At 37.1% G+C, this 22,769-nt stretch overlaps 1 protein-coding gene across 1 annotated transcript in view; it reads left to right on the top strand.

Moving 5' to 3' along the window:
- Positions 1 to 3,111: 3,111 nt before the first annotated feature.
- The window catches only part of LOC150104067 (uncharacterized), an 87,532-nt gene continuing 67,874 nt past the window's right edge, over positions 3,112 to 22,769 (top strand). The window contains exon 1 of the mRNA XM_090397256.1: positions 3,112 to 3,201. The gene's annotated coding sequence lies outside the window, so the exon portion shown is untranslated. The remainder of the gene's footprint in view (positions 3,202 to 22,769) is intronic.

Below are 22,769 nucleotides of genomic sequence, written 5' to 3'. Positions count from 1 at the left end.
TCTACCTGGAAAATGGGTGTCGAGGTATGACCTTATGTCTGTCAGGTAATGAGGAGGTGCTCCGTCTTGCTGGAAATGTAAGCATCCTCCGTGGTCATTGTCGTCTAATTGTGGTATTAGGTACCCTTGTAGCTATGTCCAGATACACACCACCATTAATGGTACACTCCGAAAAAAAGAAAGGTTTATACACTTTCTTCTTCCTTATGATACAAAAAATGTTAGCCTTTGGGATGCCACAAACACATTCTATGATGAAGTGTGGATTTTTGCTTCCCCAACTTCTGCAGTTGTGAGTGTTTACCTGCCCACTTATGTAAAAAGTACACTCGTCACCAAAAACGATCATATCCAAAAAAGTCCTAATTTTGTTCTATTCTACTGATCATTTCCATACAGAAATACTGGCATATCTTATTATCGTCTTTCTGTAAATGTTGTATGAGGATAAATTTGTAGGGCTTTAAATGTAGATGCTGTCATAAAACATGCCACATAGTCACATGTGGAATTCCAATTTAACAAGACGCCCATCTGGTTGACTTTCAAGGACTTTTCTGGAAATTTTCCCGAACTTCTTCCACGGCAGCATGCAGCCTTCCTGTTAAACTTGGATGATGCACAGAACAGCCTATTTCCACAAAATCATTATGCACATGTAGATCATGCACCTACTAGGAGGTTCTTTACCATATTGCATGCGGAAATTCCTCAGAACTTGTGTTGCTGATTTCGTTTTCTCAATCCAAAACACACAATGTACTTGCTCTGCACCCCATTGAAAGTTGCCATTTTCGAATGGTGTAATATATCATGCCATCTAGTGTTGTCATTTGGTAATAAAGTTATGTGACCAAAGTTCGGGATTGATGTGTTTCACTACATTATGACACTCACTCAGCTTTTGTACGTCTTCTGAGTTTTCTGAGTTTTCTGCAAAGTTGTGTACACCCTTTTGAAACATGCTGGTAACAGTTCTGTTTTCTGTACTGGACTCTACTAAAGTCTTTGTTCTTGCTGTTTCTCATGATTTGACCTCATAAATCTTGCATAGCGTGGAGTGGATATTAGTTGTAAAATACTAAGTTGCTATACAAAAATGCCTTCAAATATGAAGATTTATTTAACAAAAAATCAGGAGTCTTATTATACTGCCAAACCTCAATATAATGATGGAATTTTTGGAACCAAAATTGGAAATTATTATATTAAATTGCATTTGTTGTGTGTGTGTGTGTGTTATTTATATGGGCACTCCATGGAGTCAAAAGACTCATTGCAGGAGACCTACTCTATCCATTAACACACAATACCTATCATACATCTTAAACCTATTTTTGGTGCTGACAGCCACCTCTGACAATCCATTTCACTCATTCACCACTCTCCAAGTAAAGAACCTAGTCCACAACCACACTCTTAGACAACTTCCAGGTGTCAACCCTTATTTTTCCACTACTCGCCATGTATTGAAAAATTTATTTTGTGTCAGTCTTATAGAATCCCTTTAATAAGTTATAAGTTTCTATCATATCCCTTCTTTTCTGCTTGTCAGTTAAACTCTGCACAATTCATCCTCATAGGGAACATTCCACAGACCTCTCACTAGCTTGGTCACTCATCTCTGAATCCTCTCCACCACCTCTCAATTCCAAGAAATGCAGGCAACTAAATCTATACACAGTAGTCAACATGTGGCTGAATCATAGCCTTATCAAGAGGAATAATAACCTCCCTTTTACTTGTCAGTGTGTTCTTCAGCATACAAATAATCCTCTGAGTTATTTTGCCAACTCTTGCAATATGTCCTTTGAATTTCAAATCTCTATCACCGCAGATCTCTAGCCTCACCAATTTCTTTTAGACTAGTACCATCAGTATGATATGAAGTGTGTAATCGTTTCATCTCAAAATGCATTACCTTACATTTACAATATCGAATTGACAACCATTGTCCTTTGCCCGCACTGCCAATATATTTAAATCATCCTGTAAGATAAATGCATTACCTTCATCAACTATCACCCTCCCTAGTTCTGCATCATCAGCAAAACTGAATATCCCCCTTCAAATTTTCTGCTATCATTAATATACAAATTAAAAAGCAGTGGTTCTAGTACAGATCACTGGGGCACTCCTCTACTCACTCTCATCTACCTTGATTCCACTCTAACATACACCACCCTCTGATGTCTATCTGTCAGCCATCCTTCTATCCATGGCCATTTGCTCCAATTTGTAATGGTTTTCCATGCTGTTCTATGAAATGCCTTTGCGAAGTCCAGCAGTATCATGGTGAAGCCATTTCCTTTATCCAGTTCTGTTGTCACGTTATTATAAAATGTGAATAAATTATCGAGGCAGGACCTATTTTTTATACGGCCATGCTGCCCCTATAAAGTATCATATCCTATAGACAGAACTGATACTAGGGTCTTTGCTGCCTGCATGCAATTTCTATCTAAGCGCCCCTGTAAAGATCCGGGCGTGTGTGGTTCTTTTACGATAATAAAAATTTAAATTATTTAAAATTTCTTAAATAAATTTTGGCAGAACAGCCACACGTTGGTTCGCTAAATGTAACGACCCGGGGTGTTGACTAGGCAGGATAATCGTTAAAAACCCAAATATTCAAAAAATTCTCAAAAGTTAAAGCAAATTTTGATAAAGCCACTTCACTTTAATCGTTGAATATAATGATACAGGGATTATAGCCTTCTCACCGACCCAAATTGCTAACAAAATTAAAATGAATTTTAATTAAAGTTAAAATTTATTTGAACTGAATTTTAAAAAATTCTTGCATTTTACAAGTTACTAAATTCTTAGTAACTTGTAATAATTTTTATAAGTGGAACTATCTTTTAGGAAAATAAAAGAAACTCAAGATAGATGAGAAAATAAGAAAAGAATTCAGAAATAATTAGAACATTTAATATAAGTATTAAAAAAATAACATCTTTACAGAATAACAGAAAATAAATTAAATTGCATAATTATACTTGAAATTTTTTTTATTAAAATTTTAGGGTTTTTGATTTCATATTCACAAAATTAGAAATAATGGTCTTAACATCTAATTCTGCACATATATCATTTTCAATAGCTATTTACGCCAAACTAACAAGGTTTTTTATGAAATACTTGTTTTAATCAATTTCAACTTGGAAAAGGAACGTTCACCACTCACTACACTAACAGGTAAGGTTAATAGTATTTTTAAAGCAATTGAAAAGTTAGGGAAAGATAAATTATTGGACACATTAAAATTAAGAATATTGAAAGAGTTTTGAATATTTAAATTATCTTTCAGAAAAATATCCCGGAAAGCACATAACTCGTCATATAGTTCTATTGCATTTACGTCTTTATTGTCGCCGTCCTTCAAGAGAATCTCTATATCGTCTGTCACAATTTTTTCGTAAATCTTCGTTATTAATTTGTAGTAATCTATACAAGAAATTGAAATTATCATAATATGTTTTTAGTTGTTCAAAACGTTTTATTAACGAACACATTGCAACATCTAGAAGTTTATAAAACACATTCACTCTAAATTTATCTTCTGGTGATTGTGATGTTTCTTCATGATGCTTGTAGTCAAATTGTCGTGTCCTCTTTCGTCGTCGAACTTCCATACCAGGTTTAAATTCTTGTTCTCCATCCACCTCTTCACTCAGTTCTTTTGCCGTTTTTAGAACTTCTTTAAAATTTGTATCGGATCGATACTCTTTTGTAAGAATATTTTTAAGTTTTCGATAAAGCAAGTGTAATGTTCATATTTTTGTCTTGAAGCATTTTACTCAGGGTTTATTCTGTTAAGTAAATCATGCCAAGTTATAAGAGATCAAATAAATTTGTAGTACTTTATTTTAGCACGTAATGTTTGTGCTTCATGCTGAGTTTCTTTATTAAAATTTTCATTATTTAAAATTTCAAAAAGTGCATCGTAAATTTCTCCTAACTGATATCGTAGAGGCTGGATTGCATTAATTTTACTTTCCCATTGCGTTTCTGATGGCTGTTTCAATGTTAATTTTTTTACAAACTTTAAAAGGATTGCCCAACGTTTGTAAGAGAATGAAAAGAAATTGTATATTTCTTGAATAATTGCAAAGAAACTAATTGTATCTGCATTCACTTTGACTGTATCGTTAATGATTAAATTTAGATCGATTTGGATCATAATATCCTCACTTGGTATTTTTCTGGGAGCAATTATGATCCAAATCGAATGAGGAATCCACCACCTTCCACATTAAATCGCCAACAGTGTAAGACTGGATGTAGCTTGTGTCCTTTCTAAAGCAAAACCACCCAAAACCAATATATCCAACAAAGAATTTAAAGCTTTACTGGAATTGAGAAATAATAAAGAATTAGTTATCACCAAAGTGGATAAGGGAAATGCAACTGTAGTACTTAACCAAAAGGACTACAAAGGTAAGCTTAATGCTCTTCTATTAGATCGGGCTACTTACCTCCCTATCAATTACAATCCCACCAACTCACAAATTAGAAAACTTCACAGGCTCCTTAAGAAAGTCACTTCTTGGCCTGTAGAAGTTACCAACAGATTAAAGCCGTTTAACTCTATACCCCCCCCCCCCCCCCCCGTATTTACGGACTCCCAAAAATACATAAAGAAAATGTGCCATTACGTCCCATAGTGGATGGCATTGATTCCCCCACATACAAATTAGCTAAACATTTGGCCAAAGAGCTCGCACACTATACTGGCAACACACCATCACACATAAAAAACTCAGCCCACTTCAAAGCCAGCATAGGAAACCTTACACTCCAACATACTGACATAATGGTCAGCTTTGATGTCTCCTCCTTATTCACAAATGTCCCACTCAAGGAAACTTTAGAGCTAATCCAAGCTAAATTTTCTCCCGATATCTCAGCCCTATTTCAGTTCACAACGAACTCAGGCTATTTCGTTTGGCAGGTAAAATTCTACAAACAAATAGAGGGGACAGCCATGGGTTCACCACTCTCCCCACCCTTGGCCAATTTCTTTATGGAGACCTTTGAGGAAAAAGCCTTAGCCTCTGCCCCACAAAAACCAACCATATGGCTTCGCTACGTTGATGATGTGTTCACTATTTGGCCACATGGCTCTGAAATACTCCTCTCCTTCCTTACACACTTAAACAACCAACACGCCAGAATCAAGTTCACCCTGGAAAAAGAGGAAAACAACTGCCTCCCTTTCCTAGACACACTAGTCACCCGCCATCCTGATGGAACCTTGGTTTTCTCGGTTTATAGAAAACCCACCCATACAGGCAGATACATTCACCAACAATCCTACCCCCCCCTCCCTCACAACAATATGGAGTGGTGAAAACACTATACAATAGGGCTAAACTAATCTGTTCTAACGACATGGCCCTTAACACTGAACTAAATCACATCCTCAACACTTCCTCAGCCAATGGCTACCCCCCAAAAAAAATCCATAAAATATTAAAACCTACAAACCACAGTTTCCCTCCCCCCTCCACAAAAAAGATTACTCTAAATCCATCACCATTCCCTACATCCGATGCACCTCGGAAAAAATTACCAAATTTCTAAAAAAACATGACCTCACCTCCTGTTACAGGCCTTACAGAAAATTGGCATCCCTTATCCACTCCACCAAAGACCAACCACTTCCTCTAGACCTACCTGGTGTATACCAGGTCCCTTGCAGTTGTAAACTGTCGTACTTTGGCCAAACAGGCAGGACAGCGAATATCAGAATTTCTGAACACAAGGACTTCATCCGGTTTTACAAGTACAGCCATTCTGGTCTTGCAGACCATGCTCTGGATACCCGCCACAGAATACGGTGGAAGAAAGCTACAGTAATACACCGGAGCAAATACAAATTCGAAAGACTATTTATGGAATCAGCCTCTGCCCTAAGAAACTCTCCAAACCTCAACAAATTTGGTTGTATGCGACTGCCCCAAATTTGGGAGGCATACATCAGCAGACCTTCAGCCAAACGGCCAAGAACGCCTACTTAGCCCACCAGAGGGCACCATCAGGACTTCTAGGAGAATGATAGCTTCATATCTTCATTCTCAGTTACTGTATTGTTAGTGCCTGTGTGCACCTGCCTATTTGTAAGTTCCTTTTGAAAATGGCAATGTGACATTGCCGAAATATCGGAAATATTTATTAAAGTATAATTTAATTTATATTCGGATCTACGTTGTTTCAAGTCCCTAAGTGATTTAGAAATGCATAACCAACGTATAAGCCTGTCTACGAGAATCAATATTGATAATAAAATTTATCCCTGATTGCATTACTTAAAGTTTCCAATATTTCATTTTGACTGTCTTTACTCACATAGTGTACTCTATTGTTTTGTTGTAGGGCCTTTTCAATATGATTTTCCATAATGGGATCAAACTTCGCAAACAGTTTGACTAATTTTAAAAAATTGCCGTTATTCCTTTCATATGATTTATCAGATGATCCGTGAAAAGCTAAATTTTGGCTACCAAGGAATTTTATAATTTCAATCAAGTGTTCTAAAACATTCGTCCAATGTTTCTTTTCCATTTGATACATGCTTTGAGTCTGGCAATCAATACGAGTTTTGAGTTTTAAATTTTTATCAAGTTCCTTCCATTTTAAGAAATTTTTCATGTGAGTTAAACTAGTCTCATGTCTATGCAAAGTTGTACCTACATTTCTCCAATCATTATAACCTTCTGCAAGACAACTTGATTCAGTAGGTGCAAAAAGTTTGCAACAAAAGCAAAAACAGAATTTAAAGTTTCAGAATAAATGAGCTATGTTCTTGGCACGTGCTTCCCATTTTCCATTTTTCTATTATAATAGGTGTCGCCAAATTTACGATCATATGTATTTCTGGGATATATTATATTTTTCTTTTGAACAGGCCCCATTTCAATTAAAACAACTTGTAATTTTTCATCAATATTTCACCATTCACCTGGATCTTCTAAATTTACAGAGACTAACAATGTGTTAGTTTCATGGTCAACTACAACTAAATCTTCTCCTAACTGTTTTTCACTTAAATCATGTGTCTTGTTATCTTGTTCAATAGTTGCAATAGTACTTTCATGCAAACTGGATGATGTGCATGGTTCTTTAAATCTGATTTCTGATGTATCGAGTTGGTTACAATCTGCATCAGAATATTTTAATATTTTAATAAATTTATTAAGAGCCCCAGTTTGTTTCTTAATATCTGCTTCTTTCGCAGCATGACACTTATGATTTTGTGCACTGGATAACTTTTTTTAAAATTTTTGATTCCATTTCTATTTTATACCCACAAGAAATTATTACACAACACGACACAGAGACGAAACAATATTCCGCACTGCGCTACTGTCAGTAGTGCAGTGCGGACTATTATTTCAATAGGACAATGCTAGCCTACTGAGATGCGTACCATATGACTGGTTAACTAGCAACAAATGTTTTGTACGAAAATCACTTTAGATAGACTGCAGTAGACACAACAAATTCTGCAGGCAAACATTTAGCCTGCTCTTGCTGCAAAATTGTAAACAGTCGGCTGATCATAGAGGCAATATACAATTTTTTTAAATTTTTATTCGGTACATCCAGCCTTATTTATTTTAATATTGATCATTCTAAGAATTTTTTGTTTTTATGATAAAAATTTTGTTTCTAAAAAATGACTTATGATCCGTGCCCTGGCGGCAGCACCTCCTTTGTAGCAGCGCCCGCATGCTCTGCATGCCCGCTTCCACCGGTCCTGCCTATAGAGTATCTATCCATTCATTCCTGAATTTTAGTTTTAACCACCACTCCAGAGATACTAATTGGTATGTAATTTGCTACTTCTGTCTTGGAGCCACCTTTATGTAATGGAACTACCCTCTTTCCATTCTCTTGGAACCTTGCCAGAGCTAAGATTTAGATTAAACAACTTTGTCAGAGGCACCACCAAGTTCACCTGCACATTCTCATAACACAGAAGCTGGCATACTGTTCAGGATTGCTGCTGTATTCACATTGATATTTTTCAGTATACTGAGTATCTCCAGTTCATATATCTCAGTGCACACATCAGTCTCTGTCACCAAGTACAGGGGGGGTCCTCGACATGCGTCGTTTCAACTTTACGACTTTAAATTATTTACAGTAATCCCATAAATAATTTTAAAAATAAATTTCGACTTGAAGCAGCGTGACGTAAAATTCAAACATCGTGGACGAACTTGTTTGTGAGCGTGGCAGAAGAATACACCGTTATGCAGCGTTTATTTGGAAGAGGTGGTGTTGCTTGGGTCCCAGCATACACTCTTTTGGTACCATGTGCTCTGTTTACATTTGCTCTCTCACTTTTGTGTTTGTGTTTTTTTGTGACTTTTTACCCTTCAATATGGCTCCCAAACGTAAGGCAGACTCTTCTGATGGCAGTGTGTCGAAGAAAAGGAAAGCCATTACATTAGAAGTGAAACTAGACATTATTAAAAGGTCGTAGCACAGTTGGGACTTATCAAGGATAAAGTTCGCATCCTTGAACATGTGAAAGGATTGGCGCCCATGAAATCGACTGTGATTACGAAAAAACGTAGTAGGCTCATGATTGAGATTGAAAGGTTTCTTGTTCTTTGGCTGGAAGACCAGCATTAATGCCATATAGCCTCATGTTAATTTAAGAAAAGGTAAAAAGATTGTTTGAGGCATTGAAAAGTGAAAGGGGGGAAACGAGTGCAGGTGAAGAGTTTAATGCTAGTAAAGGTTGGTTTATGCGGTTTAAGGCTCGGGGCAATTTACATAACCTTAAGGTGCAAGGTGAAGCTGCTAGTGGTGATGATAAAGCAGCTGGTGAGTTTCCTGAAGGGTTGGCTGAGATAATAAGGGAAGGGGGCTACAGTGCTCAACAAGTGTTTAATGTGGATGAGACAGACCTATTTTGGAAACGTATGCCTAATCGTACCTATATCGCCAACAAGGAGAAGGCAGCACCAGGCTATAAAGCTGGTAAGAAGAAACTAACTTTGCTTCTTGGGTCTAATGCTGCTGGCAACTTAAAACTGAAGCCCTTGTTGGTCTATCAGGCTGAAAATCCAAGGGCATTTGGAAGGGTCAACTGCCTGTCATCTGGAGGTCCAATAAGAAGGCATGGGTGACACTTCAAATCTTCGAGGACTGGTTTACCAACCATTTTGTGCCAGAAGTTCAGAGGTACTGTACAGCCAAGGGTCTGCCCTTTAAGGCATTGTTAGTGCTAGACAATGCCCCTGGTCACCCTGCCCACTTGGATGACTTTCACCATAATGTTAAGGTGGTTTACCTTCCACCAAACACCACAGTCCTTTTGCAGCCTATGGACCAGGGTGTTATTGCTTCCTTTAAGGCCTACTACCTCCACAGGACATTTGCTATGGCTTTCAGGGCAACTGAAAAAAAGACAGGAACTTAACCCTCAAAGACTTTTGGAAATCATATAGCATTTATAATGCCATACAAAACATTGGGCATGCTTGGGATGAAGTGAAGCAGACAAATTTGAATGGTGTGTGGAAAAAACTGTGTCCCCAGTTTGCGAATGATTTCCATGGCTATGAGGAGACAGTTGAGGTTGTCACAGAGAAGGTTGTTGCCTGGAGAAGCAGATGAATTTGGAAGTGGAGGCCGAAAATGTCACAGAGCTTCTAGCATCTAATGGGGAGGAGTTGTCAGCAGAAGATTCATTCAGTTAGAGAAGCAGCTGATCGAGGAGGAGGAAACGGTTCCAACCCCTGAAACCAGGAGATTCACCACCAAGGGCTTGGCAGAAGGTTTTGCCCTCATCATTGAGGATGGGCTAGCCAAGTTTGAGGCTGAGGATCCCAACACTGCTAGGTACACAAAGGTCTTCCGAGGGGTTATGGATTGCCTGCAGTGTTATAGGGAAATATACGAGGAGAAGAGGATGGTATCATTCCAGACTAGCCTGGAACGTTTTTTCACAAAGGTAGAGAGGCCTGCAGCAGGTGCTGGTACCTCAACTGTCTCTTCAACCACAGAATAAAAGGTAAAGAATTGTTTTCATTTTTTTTTTTTTTTTTTTTTTTTTTTTTTTTTAATCACCTGTACAGAATGTATAGTTTCATTTGTCATTTTGGGGATTGTTCTCATTTTTGTTTGTTTTTTATTACAGTTTCATTTTTGTCATTTTTCTGTACTATACAGTAATTATGTTCTCCCTTTCATTTTCCTATGGTCTAGTTCTGTTTCTTGATATATATGTATGACTTTAGAGTGTTTTAGGTTAGGTAAGTAACTTAGGCTATGGTAATTCCGACTTGCATCGTAAATTGCCTTACATCGGTCCATAGAATGGGTCTCCGACGTAACTCGAGGACCCCCTGTAACTGCAAAGTCACTATGGATAATATATCCTTGTAAAGTGATCACTTAATAACTGAACTATTTCTTCTGCTTGTGTCACTTTCCTGCCATCGACAATGAGTAAAGTTAGCTTTCCATAATAATTCTTTCTCTTACTTGCTACGTAGTGAAAAAACTCTTTTGGCCTGCTTACTAATTTTCTCTTGAAATCTGATTTAGCCTTCCTTACCATACTAGCTACCTTTCTTCCTTGTGCTTTATACTACTTGTACTATATACTATGCATGCTGATGACTTTATCGTTTATGTTCCTTCCACAATGCTTTTTTTTTTTTTTTTTTTTTGCAGCTTCTACTTTTTATTGTTAGTCATCAACTTAATCCCTACTCGATTATTCTCCTGACCCTGGGTATGCATTCTGATACTGCCTCGCTCAAACAATCCTTGACCACTTCCCCATGCACTAATGAGATTCATTTCATTTAGTTTCTTATGCTGTGGCACTGCTCCAAGTTGCTGCCTAAGTTTGTCATAATCACCTTTTTGTAGTTCTGCATAAACCCTTTCTTGACTAAAATTTCCCGCAACCTCTTAGGACAAGGCTGCATAGTCACTTTCTTGTGTGTGGTGTGTTTTAATCATATAAAGATTTTCACTTGTTTATGGTGTTAAGTGTTTAGACATGGTGTTGAAAGTTGCAGTTCTTTCCATAATGTCTTACAGAATGTTTGATTATTTATTTATGTGACTTTGACTTATTTCAGTAGTCTTTGGTTGTCTTTGTTGGGACACTGTGTGGATACCAACTTTGGCAGTTATTGGTTATGGTGGGGATGAAGCATACAAATTTACACTTAATCCCTACCCTTTTTTTTAATGTGAGTTTTATGCTCATACGATTCTAAAACTATAGTACATTAGTACTGTGGTTGGATGGGCTGAAGGTTAGATAATTCCTTAATAAAGAACAAACTTGATACTTTTTTCCCCCAGGCCAGTTCAGGCTTCCAATAAGGTGGATAGTAATCTTGCACTAGTCAAGAAAGTCATCTGAATACTTTCATAACATCCATTCTACTGGATTCAGACATTCTATTGGTTGAAGAGCAGGTATGCCATCCACTTAGTCAACCAGACTAAGTGGATGGCATACCTGCATGGCTCTAAAAGAACCAAATAGGTAACAATAGGATTGTTACCTATTTGGTTCTTTTAGAGCCATGATTCAAGAATATCTAACTCAAAACCCAGCTTGTTTCAGTACTGTGTTTATTAGTGTTAATACCTTTCAAGGATAGAATTCACATAATATATATATACATATACACTCTGTGTGTTCACTAATTACTTTATTTCTATTTAATGTAAATTTTTAGATATAAAGATTTAATATTAATTATGAAAACTATATAAAAGATGGAGGATTGAGCAAACTGGTATTGTGGATGCTTAAGAATAGATATCAGTTCAGTGTTATATATCTTGTATAATTAACTGACATATGGAGTGGATGTGGCGTTTGCACGCCCCCCCCCCCCCACACACAGCTCTTGACTGCATGAAGGAAAACTTTGTTTTGAATCTAGTTGCGACTAGAGAAAATTTTTCTAAGCCATTTTTCAACCGGTTCCCGAGTTAGTTAATCTCTGGCATGGGCAAGCAGGTTTTTTCCTCCAGAAACTCAGGTTTTTTGTCCCTTAAACTCAAGAAAATCGACCGTAGAACCCACACTATTTTCAGACATTAAAAAATATATTGTCTGAGGTTAGGGACCACGAGATGGCAACACTTGTTCAGTCGTCTCTCTCTTTTCACTGAGTGCCGCTTAATTAGTGATAGCCTTGAGCCAGCTATCTCTGATTGGGTACCAGTGGAAATTGAACTTCCCACTCAGTTCTCCAAAAGTTAGATAGGGCTAAAACGGCCTCCCCTACTCCCTATACAGGAATAAAAGTCATTAGCTGATGGAGTTTTGCATGTTAAATTACATACTATTATTGTTGACGCTCTATTGCAGGAAGCTGAGAAAGAAAGAAATAGAGATCTGAGATTAGTAATGGACAAGAAAAGGGCAATACTGAAAAATAGAGATAAAATAGGTAACAGAGAGTGTGTGCAAAGATTGACAAGATAGTATTATAACTGTGGAATATTGACTGCAAGCATAAACCAATGGAATATACTGTAACGTAGATGCTAACATCATTGTGGACTTGTTATGAGTACAATGACACCGTTAAAGAGAGTTGTGCTTGTTCTTTGTGAGTGATATTCACTACAAGATATTAAGATATTAGCAAAAAATTTCTTCAAGAAAAAAAGAAAAAAAAAACATGAGATGGTGACGTAAAGAAGAAAAAAACCTAGAGGCAGAAGGAAGAGATAATTTACAGAGAAGCAAGACCACTACTTTGAAATAATTGTCACTGCAAAATCACAAGGCATCTGATGAACTGAATCATCAGTGAAATATAGATGCAGGAGTCATAGAAAGTAACAGCGTAGAACACCTGTTATTCAAAAAAAAAAAAACCTTGTTGCATAGGCTTCTGTGGGAATAGGACATTTTTAGAACTATTTCTTCTCACATAAAACCACAAACAAAGATGTCAAATAGAAATTATGTTTTTATTTTGACTAGTTTCATGAATTACTTTGTTTCACTTCATCAGGAAATAACATGAATAAACTAAAAACTAGAAAGCAAGTACTAACAACATTTCTAGTGAAAAATATTTGAAAATGTTTAAACAATGAAAAGTGTGCATTCACTATTATGCTGACTGCTGGTTCTGGGTTGCTATAATATACTGCTAGTAGATAGCGTGTCATGATGGATTAAGGAAGACTAGACTTGATGTAAAATCATCCCTTGTTTTTTGTTACACTGTAGAGGATGCATCATCATTTCAGCTGATTCTTCGAATGTTCCTGAGTAAAAATGTAATCAATGTAGAGCATTTCAGTTTATTGACATTCTACTTGGTGGTTTGTTTCTGTTATATGTGCTGCCAGTCTTGATTTGTGCTTTTTTTCATTCTGAATGTCCTCGAAGTGTTCTGATTGACATATGTCACCAGAGTGAGGAGTGAATTGGTAAGAGTTTGCTCTTTTTTATACTAACTCAAGTATTTGTGAAGTTCTTAGCAGAACCACTCCATTTGGAATTGCATTCAATGGTGGATTTGAATTTTGTATAGAGTTAATAGCTATTCACAGGCAAAGTAAATTATTGTCTTGAGAAAACCTTATTTTTTGTAATGAGAAGGTCATATTTGTTATGAAATGTTATAATAATGCTAGGAGGTAATATAATATATTTATGCCAAGAAAGATTGGAGTTATTCCAAGAAGAGAAATCTCATCTTCATCAAAGATTGGATGTTGTCAAAAGTGAGCTTGGAAAAAAAAAGTTCTTTGTGAGAAATAAAACAGCAGTGAGTATAAGAAATTTTCTTTTTGATTTATTAGTGGACCATAGTTCTTTATAAATATATACAATCGTCGACAAGTTTCGCCAGCTTAATTAAGTCTGTCAGGCTTCTTCAGGACAAGAAATGGGTACGCGAACATTAAATACTAAAAAAGAATGGCGTAACAACAGTTAAATTAATTAAAATTGAAATGACATGTAACATCAAGAGCGTGGAGTGTGGAATCTTAATCATTGTTTGTTGATCGCGTTTTATAGTTTTTCGTGAAGTTGAGTTCTGCTAAACATAGTGAATTTATTAAGCTTTTCCAAATGTCTTTTAGTATCATGCCTTTTGCTATACACTAAATAATAATAATAAGTATCATGCCTTGATTTCTGTTGAGATTGTCTCCTGTCCGGAGTGCCACTGCAGCTTCTTTAAAGTTTCTACATCTGAAATCTTCTTCAATGTACGGCATGGAGCTGTTGTCCAAATCAATGGAGTGGTTCGAAATCGAGAAATGATGGGATAATCCTGCGGTATCTGTTCTGTTGTTGTTGACATCCCCTATTTCTTTTTTTCAGATTTCTAGGCTTCGTGATGTTTGGCCTATATAATTCAGTCCACAGGAACATGGGATGTTATATACACCTGCGTACTTGTAGAAGGCGATGCTGTCCTTAGGAGATCTTAACATGTGCTGTGTAGTTTGAATAGGTTTGAAGGCAACCCTGATGTTGAAAGACCTCGATTTTTGCTATTTTTGTTGAAACTAAGCCAGAGGCTGTCGCTGTGGGTTGTTTCTATTGAGAATCTTTTGGATTACAGCAATCCCTTGATTAGTGCATCATTTTATTTCGATAATGTTCCAAATTTACCGCCAAAATTTATGTCGTCTGCTTTACATAACATTTTGCTGATCATATCCCGTGCAATTGTTTTCCTTACTTTTTTATTTTAAATTATTTTTCTAACCTTTAATCATGAGTAAAAGAATTTGTGTAAGAAGGAAACTATTGTGATCAACAAATATTTAATGTCGATGAAACCGGCCTTTTTTTGGAAGCGAATGCCTTCCAAGACTAATCAGAGAAATCTCAGCCTGGTCATAAAGTCTCAAAGTCAAATAAAATTACTGCTAGCAATATGCGAGCCGTTTGGAAGCACATTCTTCCACATTGTGCAAATGGTTTTAAAGGCTTTTCAAATGAATCAAAGTTAATTAAATCTCATTCTGAGAAGTTGAATGATTCCGACCTGCTAAAATTAGATACACAGCGGGAAGACCCTGAATATTTACGAAATATGAAGAAAATTTAATCGCTGACAAGCCCAAAGAGGTTCAACAGAAACAATTTGAAAATAGTCTTCGTACAATCGAAGTTTTTAAGCAGCAATGCTTAGAAAGTGACCTTGGTGAAGAGAGAGAACCAGTAAAATTTGCAGGAGAGGCAACAGAAGACATACCGTCAGTGTATGAAAAAAAGAAACAGAATGCCCGCCAAACTATGTTAGCTCAATTCTTTGTTAAGAAACAGAATAATAAATTTATATTCTAAATATGTTTTATTATCTTTCAGGCTTCATGGTTTTCCTTTAACTAGGCCCTGAGACATACCCTAATTCTTTTATAAAAAAAATTAAGGGTCAAAAAAGAAATCTGAGGAACGAATTATGCATTTTCCCATAGGTTATTATATTCGATTAATGTGCCTGTTTTAAAGAACGCATTAGCGCACTAATCGAGGGATTACTGTATATTTTTTGGGTAACCATTTCTGACTAGAGTTTGAGATATGAGTGAGAGTTCATCAAGCAGATCTTTTTCTTCTGTGATATTTGTTGCCCTATTTTTAAGCATATGTATAATGCTAAGTTTTTGTGCATGATGGTGAGTAGATTTAAAATGAAGATAACATCCAGTGTCCGTAGGTTTGCGGTAGATTATGAGCTTGATTTGTCCATTCTCTTGTTTTGTTATTAGTGTGTCCAGAAAAGGTAATTGCTTGTTATTTTTAAACTCTAACATGAACTTGATTTTTTTGGTGGAAAGAATTTATTTTTTGAAGGAACTCATGTAAGGCATTTTCTGTGTCTTTCCAAATGATGAAGACATCATCCACATATCTCCACCAGACTAATGGTTTCAGATTTATTTTGGAGAGGATGTCAGCTTCTAGTTTTTCCATGAACAGATTGCGCAAGGTGTGACAAGGGTCTGCCCATGGCTAAGCCATCAAGTTGTTCATACATTATATTATTTACTTTAAAGTAGTTTGATTTGAGACAATGGCAGAAAAGCTGAGCAACTTTGTGTAGATAGAGATTTTCTATGATCTAAAACTATAAAACACAATCAACAAACAATGACTAAGGCTCCATGCTTTTGATGTTACGCATGATTTCAATTTTAATTAATTTAACTGTTGTTACTCCATTCTTTTTTTAGCATTTAACATTAGTGTACCCATTTCTTGTCCTGAAGCTGGCGAAACTTGTCGATGATTGTATATATTTATATAGAACTATGGTCCACTATAAATACAAAAGAAAATTTCTCATACTTAGTGTAAAGGGACCAAATATTAACAGTTACAATGAATAATCTAGATGGATATACAAAGCACAAGGTACGTTCTTTTGAAAAACTAAAATGCAAAAAAGCAAGATTGCTTAACCATCTAACTTTCCTAAAAAGATGCAGACAGTTTAATATCATTCATAAGTTCCTAATCATTAAAGAGCAGATAAAATCTGTAAGAGCGAAACGGATTTATTTTCAAACCTCTTTAGCCTTACTTCGGGAAAGAATCCAGGCACGTCAGATGCGTACTGAACAAAATAGATCTCAAACGTGGATCTTTTTGATGACATCTCTAATAACATTTGGAACATAATTGACCGCATGGTATACAAAATAGTTACAACAAAGTTTTTCGATCTAGTAAAGAATCACAAATTAAAAAATTTGATAGACTTTATCAAAGAAAATGCAACTCTAGACCATGTCTCCCAGATGATAAAATTATTTTCAACCTTTCGGACCACACTCTTTCTAAACAGGAATCGGACATATTAAAAAAAGGTTTTAACTTCTCCATAGCTCCAAATCACATCCCAAAAATAGATTTCATAAGCAACATTGAAAAAGGACTTTCTTCATTTTCAGAGACAGTAGCAAATGACATAAGATTAAAAAGCACTGTCATCCTCTCTACCTCAATACCACCGAAATATAATATTACCTCCTCTTAAAGAAGAGCACTCTTAAACTTAAGAACACTCTTAAGAACACTTTTAAACTTAAAAAAAAAACGAAGTTTTTTTTTAAGTTTAAAATTAAAAATTAACGAAGATCGGTTTTCTGACACGTCTACCTATCATATATTCGATGTAGATCCAACCATGAAAAACCACAAAGAGACGAATCTCTTAATATGTAATATGACTAGATGGCCTCCGGAATTACAGCGAAATCTAAAATCTCTACATCCATTACCACCACACTTATATGGTGTATCAAAAGTTCGTGAAATTGGAGTTCCACTCCTGATCGTGGATGGTAGAAATTCTCCAACATACCTACTAGCCAAACACGCCAGTCTGTTGAAAGAGAAGATAAAGAGATCGGACTCTTTTATAAAGAATATTAAGCATTTCATTGAAAGATTAAAAGGTATCAACATCTCAAATACAGACATACTTGCAAGCCTAGACATAGTGTCATTATTCACAAACGTACCAGTTGAAGAAGTGATTAAGATCATAGAAAATCTCTATCCACATGACATTGCTCAGCTTTTCCGCCATTGTCTCAAATCAAACTACTTTAAAGTAAATAATATAATGTATGAACAACTTGATGGCTTAGCCATGGGCAGTCACTTGTCACCACCTTGCACGGATCTGTTCATGGAAAAAAAAAACTAGAAGCTGACATCCTATCCAAAATAAATCTGAAACCATTAGTCTGTGGAGATACCTGGATGATGTCTTCATCATTTGGAAAGACACAGAAAATGCCTTACATGAGTTCCTTCAAAAAATAAATTCTTTCCACCAAAAAATCAAAATCACGTTAGAGCTTAAAAATAACAATCAATTACCTTTTCTGGACACACTAATAACAAAACAAGAGAATGGACAAATCAAGCTCACAATCTACCGCAAACCTACAGACACTGGATGTTATCTTCACTTTGAATCTACTCACCATCATGCACAAAAACTTAGCATTATACATATGCTTAAAAATAGAGCAACAAATATCATCACAGAAGAAAAAGATCTGCTTGATGAACTCTCACTTATATCTTAAACTCTAGCCAGAAATGGTTACCCAAAAAATATAATCCAAAAGATTCTCATTAGAAACATCCCACAGCAACAACCTCTGGCTCAGTTTCAACAAAAATAGCAAAAATCATGAGGTCTTTCAAGATCAGGGTTGCCTTCAAACCTATTCAAACTACACAGCACATGTTAAGATCTCCTAAGGACAGCATCGCCTTCTACAAGTACGCAGGTTTATATAACATCCCATGTTTCTGTGGACTGAATTATATAGGCTAAACATCACGAAGCCCAGAAATCCAAAAAAAAGAACATATAGGGGATGTCAACAACAACAGAACAGATACCTCAGGATTAGCCCATCATTTCTCGATTTCGAACCACTCCATTGTTTGGGACAACAGCTCCATGACGTACATTGAAGAAGATTTCAGATGTAGAAACTTTAAAGAAGCTGCAGTGGTACTCCAGACAGGAGACAATCTCAACAGAAATCAAGGCATGATACTAAAAGACATTTGGAAAAGCTTAATAAATTCACTATGTTTAGAAGAACGCAACTTCGCGAAAAACTATAAAACGCGATCAACAAACGATGGCTAAGTCTTCACGCTCCATGCTCTTGATGTTATGTGTAATTTTAATTAATTTAACTGTTGTTACTCCATTCTTTTTTTTAGCATTTAACATCAGTGTACCCATTTCTTGTCCTGAAGAAGCTGGCGAAACTTGTCGAAGATTGTATTTATTTATAAAGAACTATGGTTCACTAATAAATCCAAAAGAAAATTTCATATACTTAGTGTAAAGGGACCAAATATTAACAATTACAAAAACAGCAGTGAGTTAGTTTTCTAGCACTGAAATCACAGTATCATCAGAACTCCAATGAAAAATGCTTTCTGCATCAGAATTTAGAATTGTAACAATTGATATTTTCCAAGTTTTGATGATTTGTGTGATGAAAGATTTGTCAAATGAGAAAGAGGAGTGCAGAGTATTGTCATTAGCAAAACTATGGATTAGATTTGCCACTAACTGGAAAAGGTCAGCTGCAGAAGTGAAAAGACAGACCACTTGATAGAGCTTACTTAATAAGCCTTTTTGCCAAGCTTGGTCAAATGCTTTAAAAATATTAAGAGCAACTATTTGAGATAATCCAAATTTTTCCATGGCATTTGTCCAGAGACGGGTGATACAAGCAAGAATATTTCCAGTTGATTGATGGCAGGATGAATCCATACAGGAAAATTGCATATTAATTGATAGGTCTCTAGCTGGTGTAGAAGTTGAGTGTTAATGGCTTTCTCTTTTACGTTAGAAAGAACTGAAGTAAGAGAAATTGGATTGATGATAAAGATTTGTTAGCTATTTTAGGATTGGATATGGACTATTTTTCAGCCTGCAGAAACAAATACTACTGGAATAGGAGAGAATAAATAGACAGCATAGAACAGGAGTGAACTCTGGAACACTAACCTTCACAATCATAGAAATGTCATTAAGGCCAGGAGACCTTTTGGTATCCACTTAGGACAAGATCATAAAATTCAAGAATTTGAGAGGTAAAAAACCTAGTGATTTGCTCTTTCTAGAGGAAGGAGAGGATAACAGTGCAGTATAACCATCTGACTGCAAGAAATGATATTGCCATTTGGCCTAGATGCTAGTTTTCTACTTTTGGCTCTCAAAATTAATTTTTGATAAGTTGAGAATTTGCTTGCAATTATTTTGAGTTTTACTATAAATAGAGAAACAAGTAGATTTTGATGACAGCCAATTGTGATATGCTTGGTTCTCTTGTACAGCCTTGGTACATTTCTTGGAGAGCCGATGCTTTATGGATAGAATTTATTGTGGAATGGAGAAAGAATATTTCCACCAATACAAATTACTTCAGTGATACATTCATTGGTTAGATCAAAAAGCTGAAAACAATTATACTCAAACGTCATCTCATTTGGCATTTTTAGTATGTAAAATGGCTATATGGAATCAAAAATTTCCAAAAGATTGTACTCTGAAATGCTAGAGAATAGATAATCATCATCATTCCATGCATACTTAGAAAAAGATCACTAGAGAGGAAGAGATATAGAGGGTTTACAAGCAGTAAGTTTTTTTTAAAAAATAAATATTATTAGTAGCTCAATGGAAGTGGTGTTTACACTCCTAGCACTTAACTGCCCGAATGGGGGGGGGTGGGGGGGGGGGGGGGTGGGGGGGGGGGGGGGTGGGGGGGGGGGGGGGTGGGGGGGGGGGGGGGTGGGGGGGGGGGGGGGTGGGGGGGGGGGGGGGTGGGGGGGGGGGGGGGTGGGGGGGGGGGGGGGTGGGGGGGGGGGGGGGTGGGGGGGGGGGGGGGTGGGGGGGGGGGGGGGTGGGGGGGGGGGGGGGTGGGGGGGGGGGGGGGTGGGGGGGGGGGGGGGTGGGGGGGGGGGGGGGTGGGGGGGGGGGGGGGTGGGGGGGGGGGGGGGTGGGGGGGGGGGGGGGTGGGGGGGGGGGGGGGTGGGGGGGGGGGGGGGTGGGGGGGGGGGGGGGTGGGGGGGGGGGGGGGTGGGGGGGGGGGGGGGTGGGGGGGGGGGGGGGTGGGGGGGGGGGGGGGTGGGGGGGGGGGGGGGTGGGGGGGGGGGGGGGTGGGGGGGGGGGGGGGTGGGGGGGGGGGGGGGTGGGGGGGGGGGGGGGTGGGGGGGGGGAATACCTGGATGTGCAGAGGGTTGTCATTGGTTGTAGCAATACATGTTGTTATGGTAAGCATTATTGAAATAATTTCTTAGTAACCATACTTAGTGTCTTAGATTTTTTATGCTCAAGATTTTGTGTTTTGCCATAATAGGATCAGTTATTGAATTGTGTATGTATTTGACCTCCAAAGCAACATTAAAACAGGCTGTCAGCATATTTTTTCTAAGTTTGATACCTTTTGCTGTGCTTGCATAGACAGTTATACCATACTTGAATATTGTTTCACAAATTTTGTGATATATGAGTTTTTTCCATCAGCTGGCATCTTTTGCTTGGAAGAATTTTATGTTGTACTGGATTAATATGCCAGGGTATGTGTCAGTGGTTGAAGAGCTACAGTCAGTCACAATATTTATATTAATGTCTCCTATTAGGATGAACCTATGTGTTATGCAATTATTGATACCATTTAGCCACGTTTCTTTATTATGAAGTTAACTGAGTGGATCTGTATATTGTGTTTGTTGTGTATTTGAGATTGCTTCTATGATTAGTTGTGTTTTCCAAGAGTAGTGATTATGCATGTTTGAAAAAGGTTAAAGTTTCAGTCACACTGTGGAAAACAGTTGATTTCTTAATGCTGCCTCCTCTTTTGGGGTATAGGACTGGTAATTGTTAATATTGTACATGGCACCTCTGCACTGCTTATAGAAACTTCAGTTAAAATTAGAACACGAACACCATTATTTATCAGGTTATTATTGATCAGTATTTTTTTTGTACTTCTTATATTAGCATGTAGTATGGTGACTTCAGAATTTGTATACATTCCTGTCTAACAACTTGTTTAGAGATTCGAAAACTTCAGAGTTAACATTTTCGAGTTGAGCTTGTTTGCTGAGATTTACAGTAGCCATGTTAGAGTTAGAAGTGGTGTAAAATTTGCCTTTAACAGATGGTGGAATTATGCATTCTACTGGGAGACTGGTTAGGTCACAGATTCACATGAGATTACGTATATGCGAGTATTTTCATATTTTCTCATAAATACCTATGAGGAGTCAGTCTGTAGAAACACACACACACACACACACACACATATATATATATATATATATATATATATATATATATATAATTTTTTTTTTATGTTTTTGTTTTCCTTGCTTTATACAATAGGTTTTTGAAGTATTGGGGTCCAGTATTCTGTTATGTAGAGTGGAGTTGGGGCCTTGTTGAGGATTGATGTTGTTGACTTTGCTTCCTTGCTTGCAGCTAGGATGTAATCTCTTAGGCTTTTACTGTTGAAGTGTGCAATCACTGGTAGTGTTGATGGTCTCTCTTTGTTTTCTTGTGATCCTCTGTTAACAGAGGTGATACTTGTGACTGGTATGCCATCAGTTTGCATTTTTTTACCCCCCCATTCTTTCTGCTCCATTTAGTACTTAAGAATCTTTACTTTTCATAGTTCTTCATTCTTGTGCTTACAACATTGCACTTTATATTGTGCATTGTTGTAATGATCATACTCCTGAAATTTTTGGTGTTGAGTTGCACCATGTATGAATTAAATATTCCTTTTACCATGTTTTTGAGCAACTCCAAATTAGCAGTAATAGTGAGATCAGGAAGGGACTTATCCTGCTGCATTTCACTATTTGCCTGGTGATTGTTTTTATTATTTTTTTTTCATTGTTTACATTTCATTTTTTTCTCAACATTGTGGATATTATTCTATTCATTTGGTTAATCCTTTTGACTTCAAGGTGATTTCCAGTGTTCCGGAGCACTGGTGCAATATGGCCCCTTCATCACATGTTGGTTCCCCATACCTGTTGTAGGACAGAGTATGTGCATGAGTGACTTTGACCATCTCGGTGACTTTTTGACTAGATTTCTGCTGAGTGATCTGCAGGGGAGTTCATGTTGAATGGACAAGTATGGCAGTTACTTTGCTAGTTTATCCCTCTTATATGTGATACTGAAACAACTATTTCTCTTAATACTTGACACACTAGTAAATCA

Source organism: Typopeltis vanoorti, chromosome 8, assembly GCF_054136105.1.
Source record: "Typopeltis vanoorti isolate ZY-2024b chromosome 8, IOZ_Tvanoo_1.0, whole genome shotgun sequence".
Classification (NCBI taxonomy): domain Eukaryota; kingdom Metazoa; phylum Arthropoda; class Arachnida; order Uropygi; family Thelyphonidae; genus Typopeltis; species Typopeltis vanoorti.
This window is presented reverse-complemented; position numbering and strand designations above follow the sequence as displayed.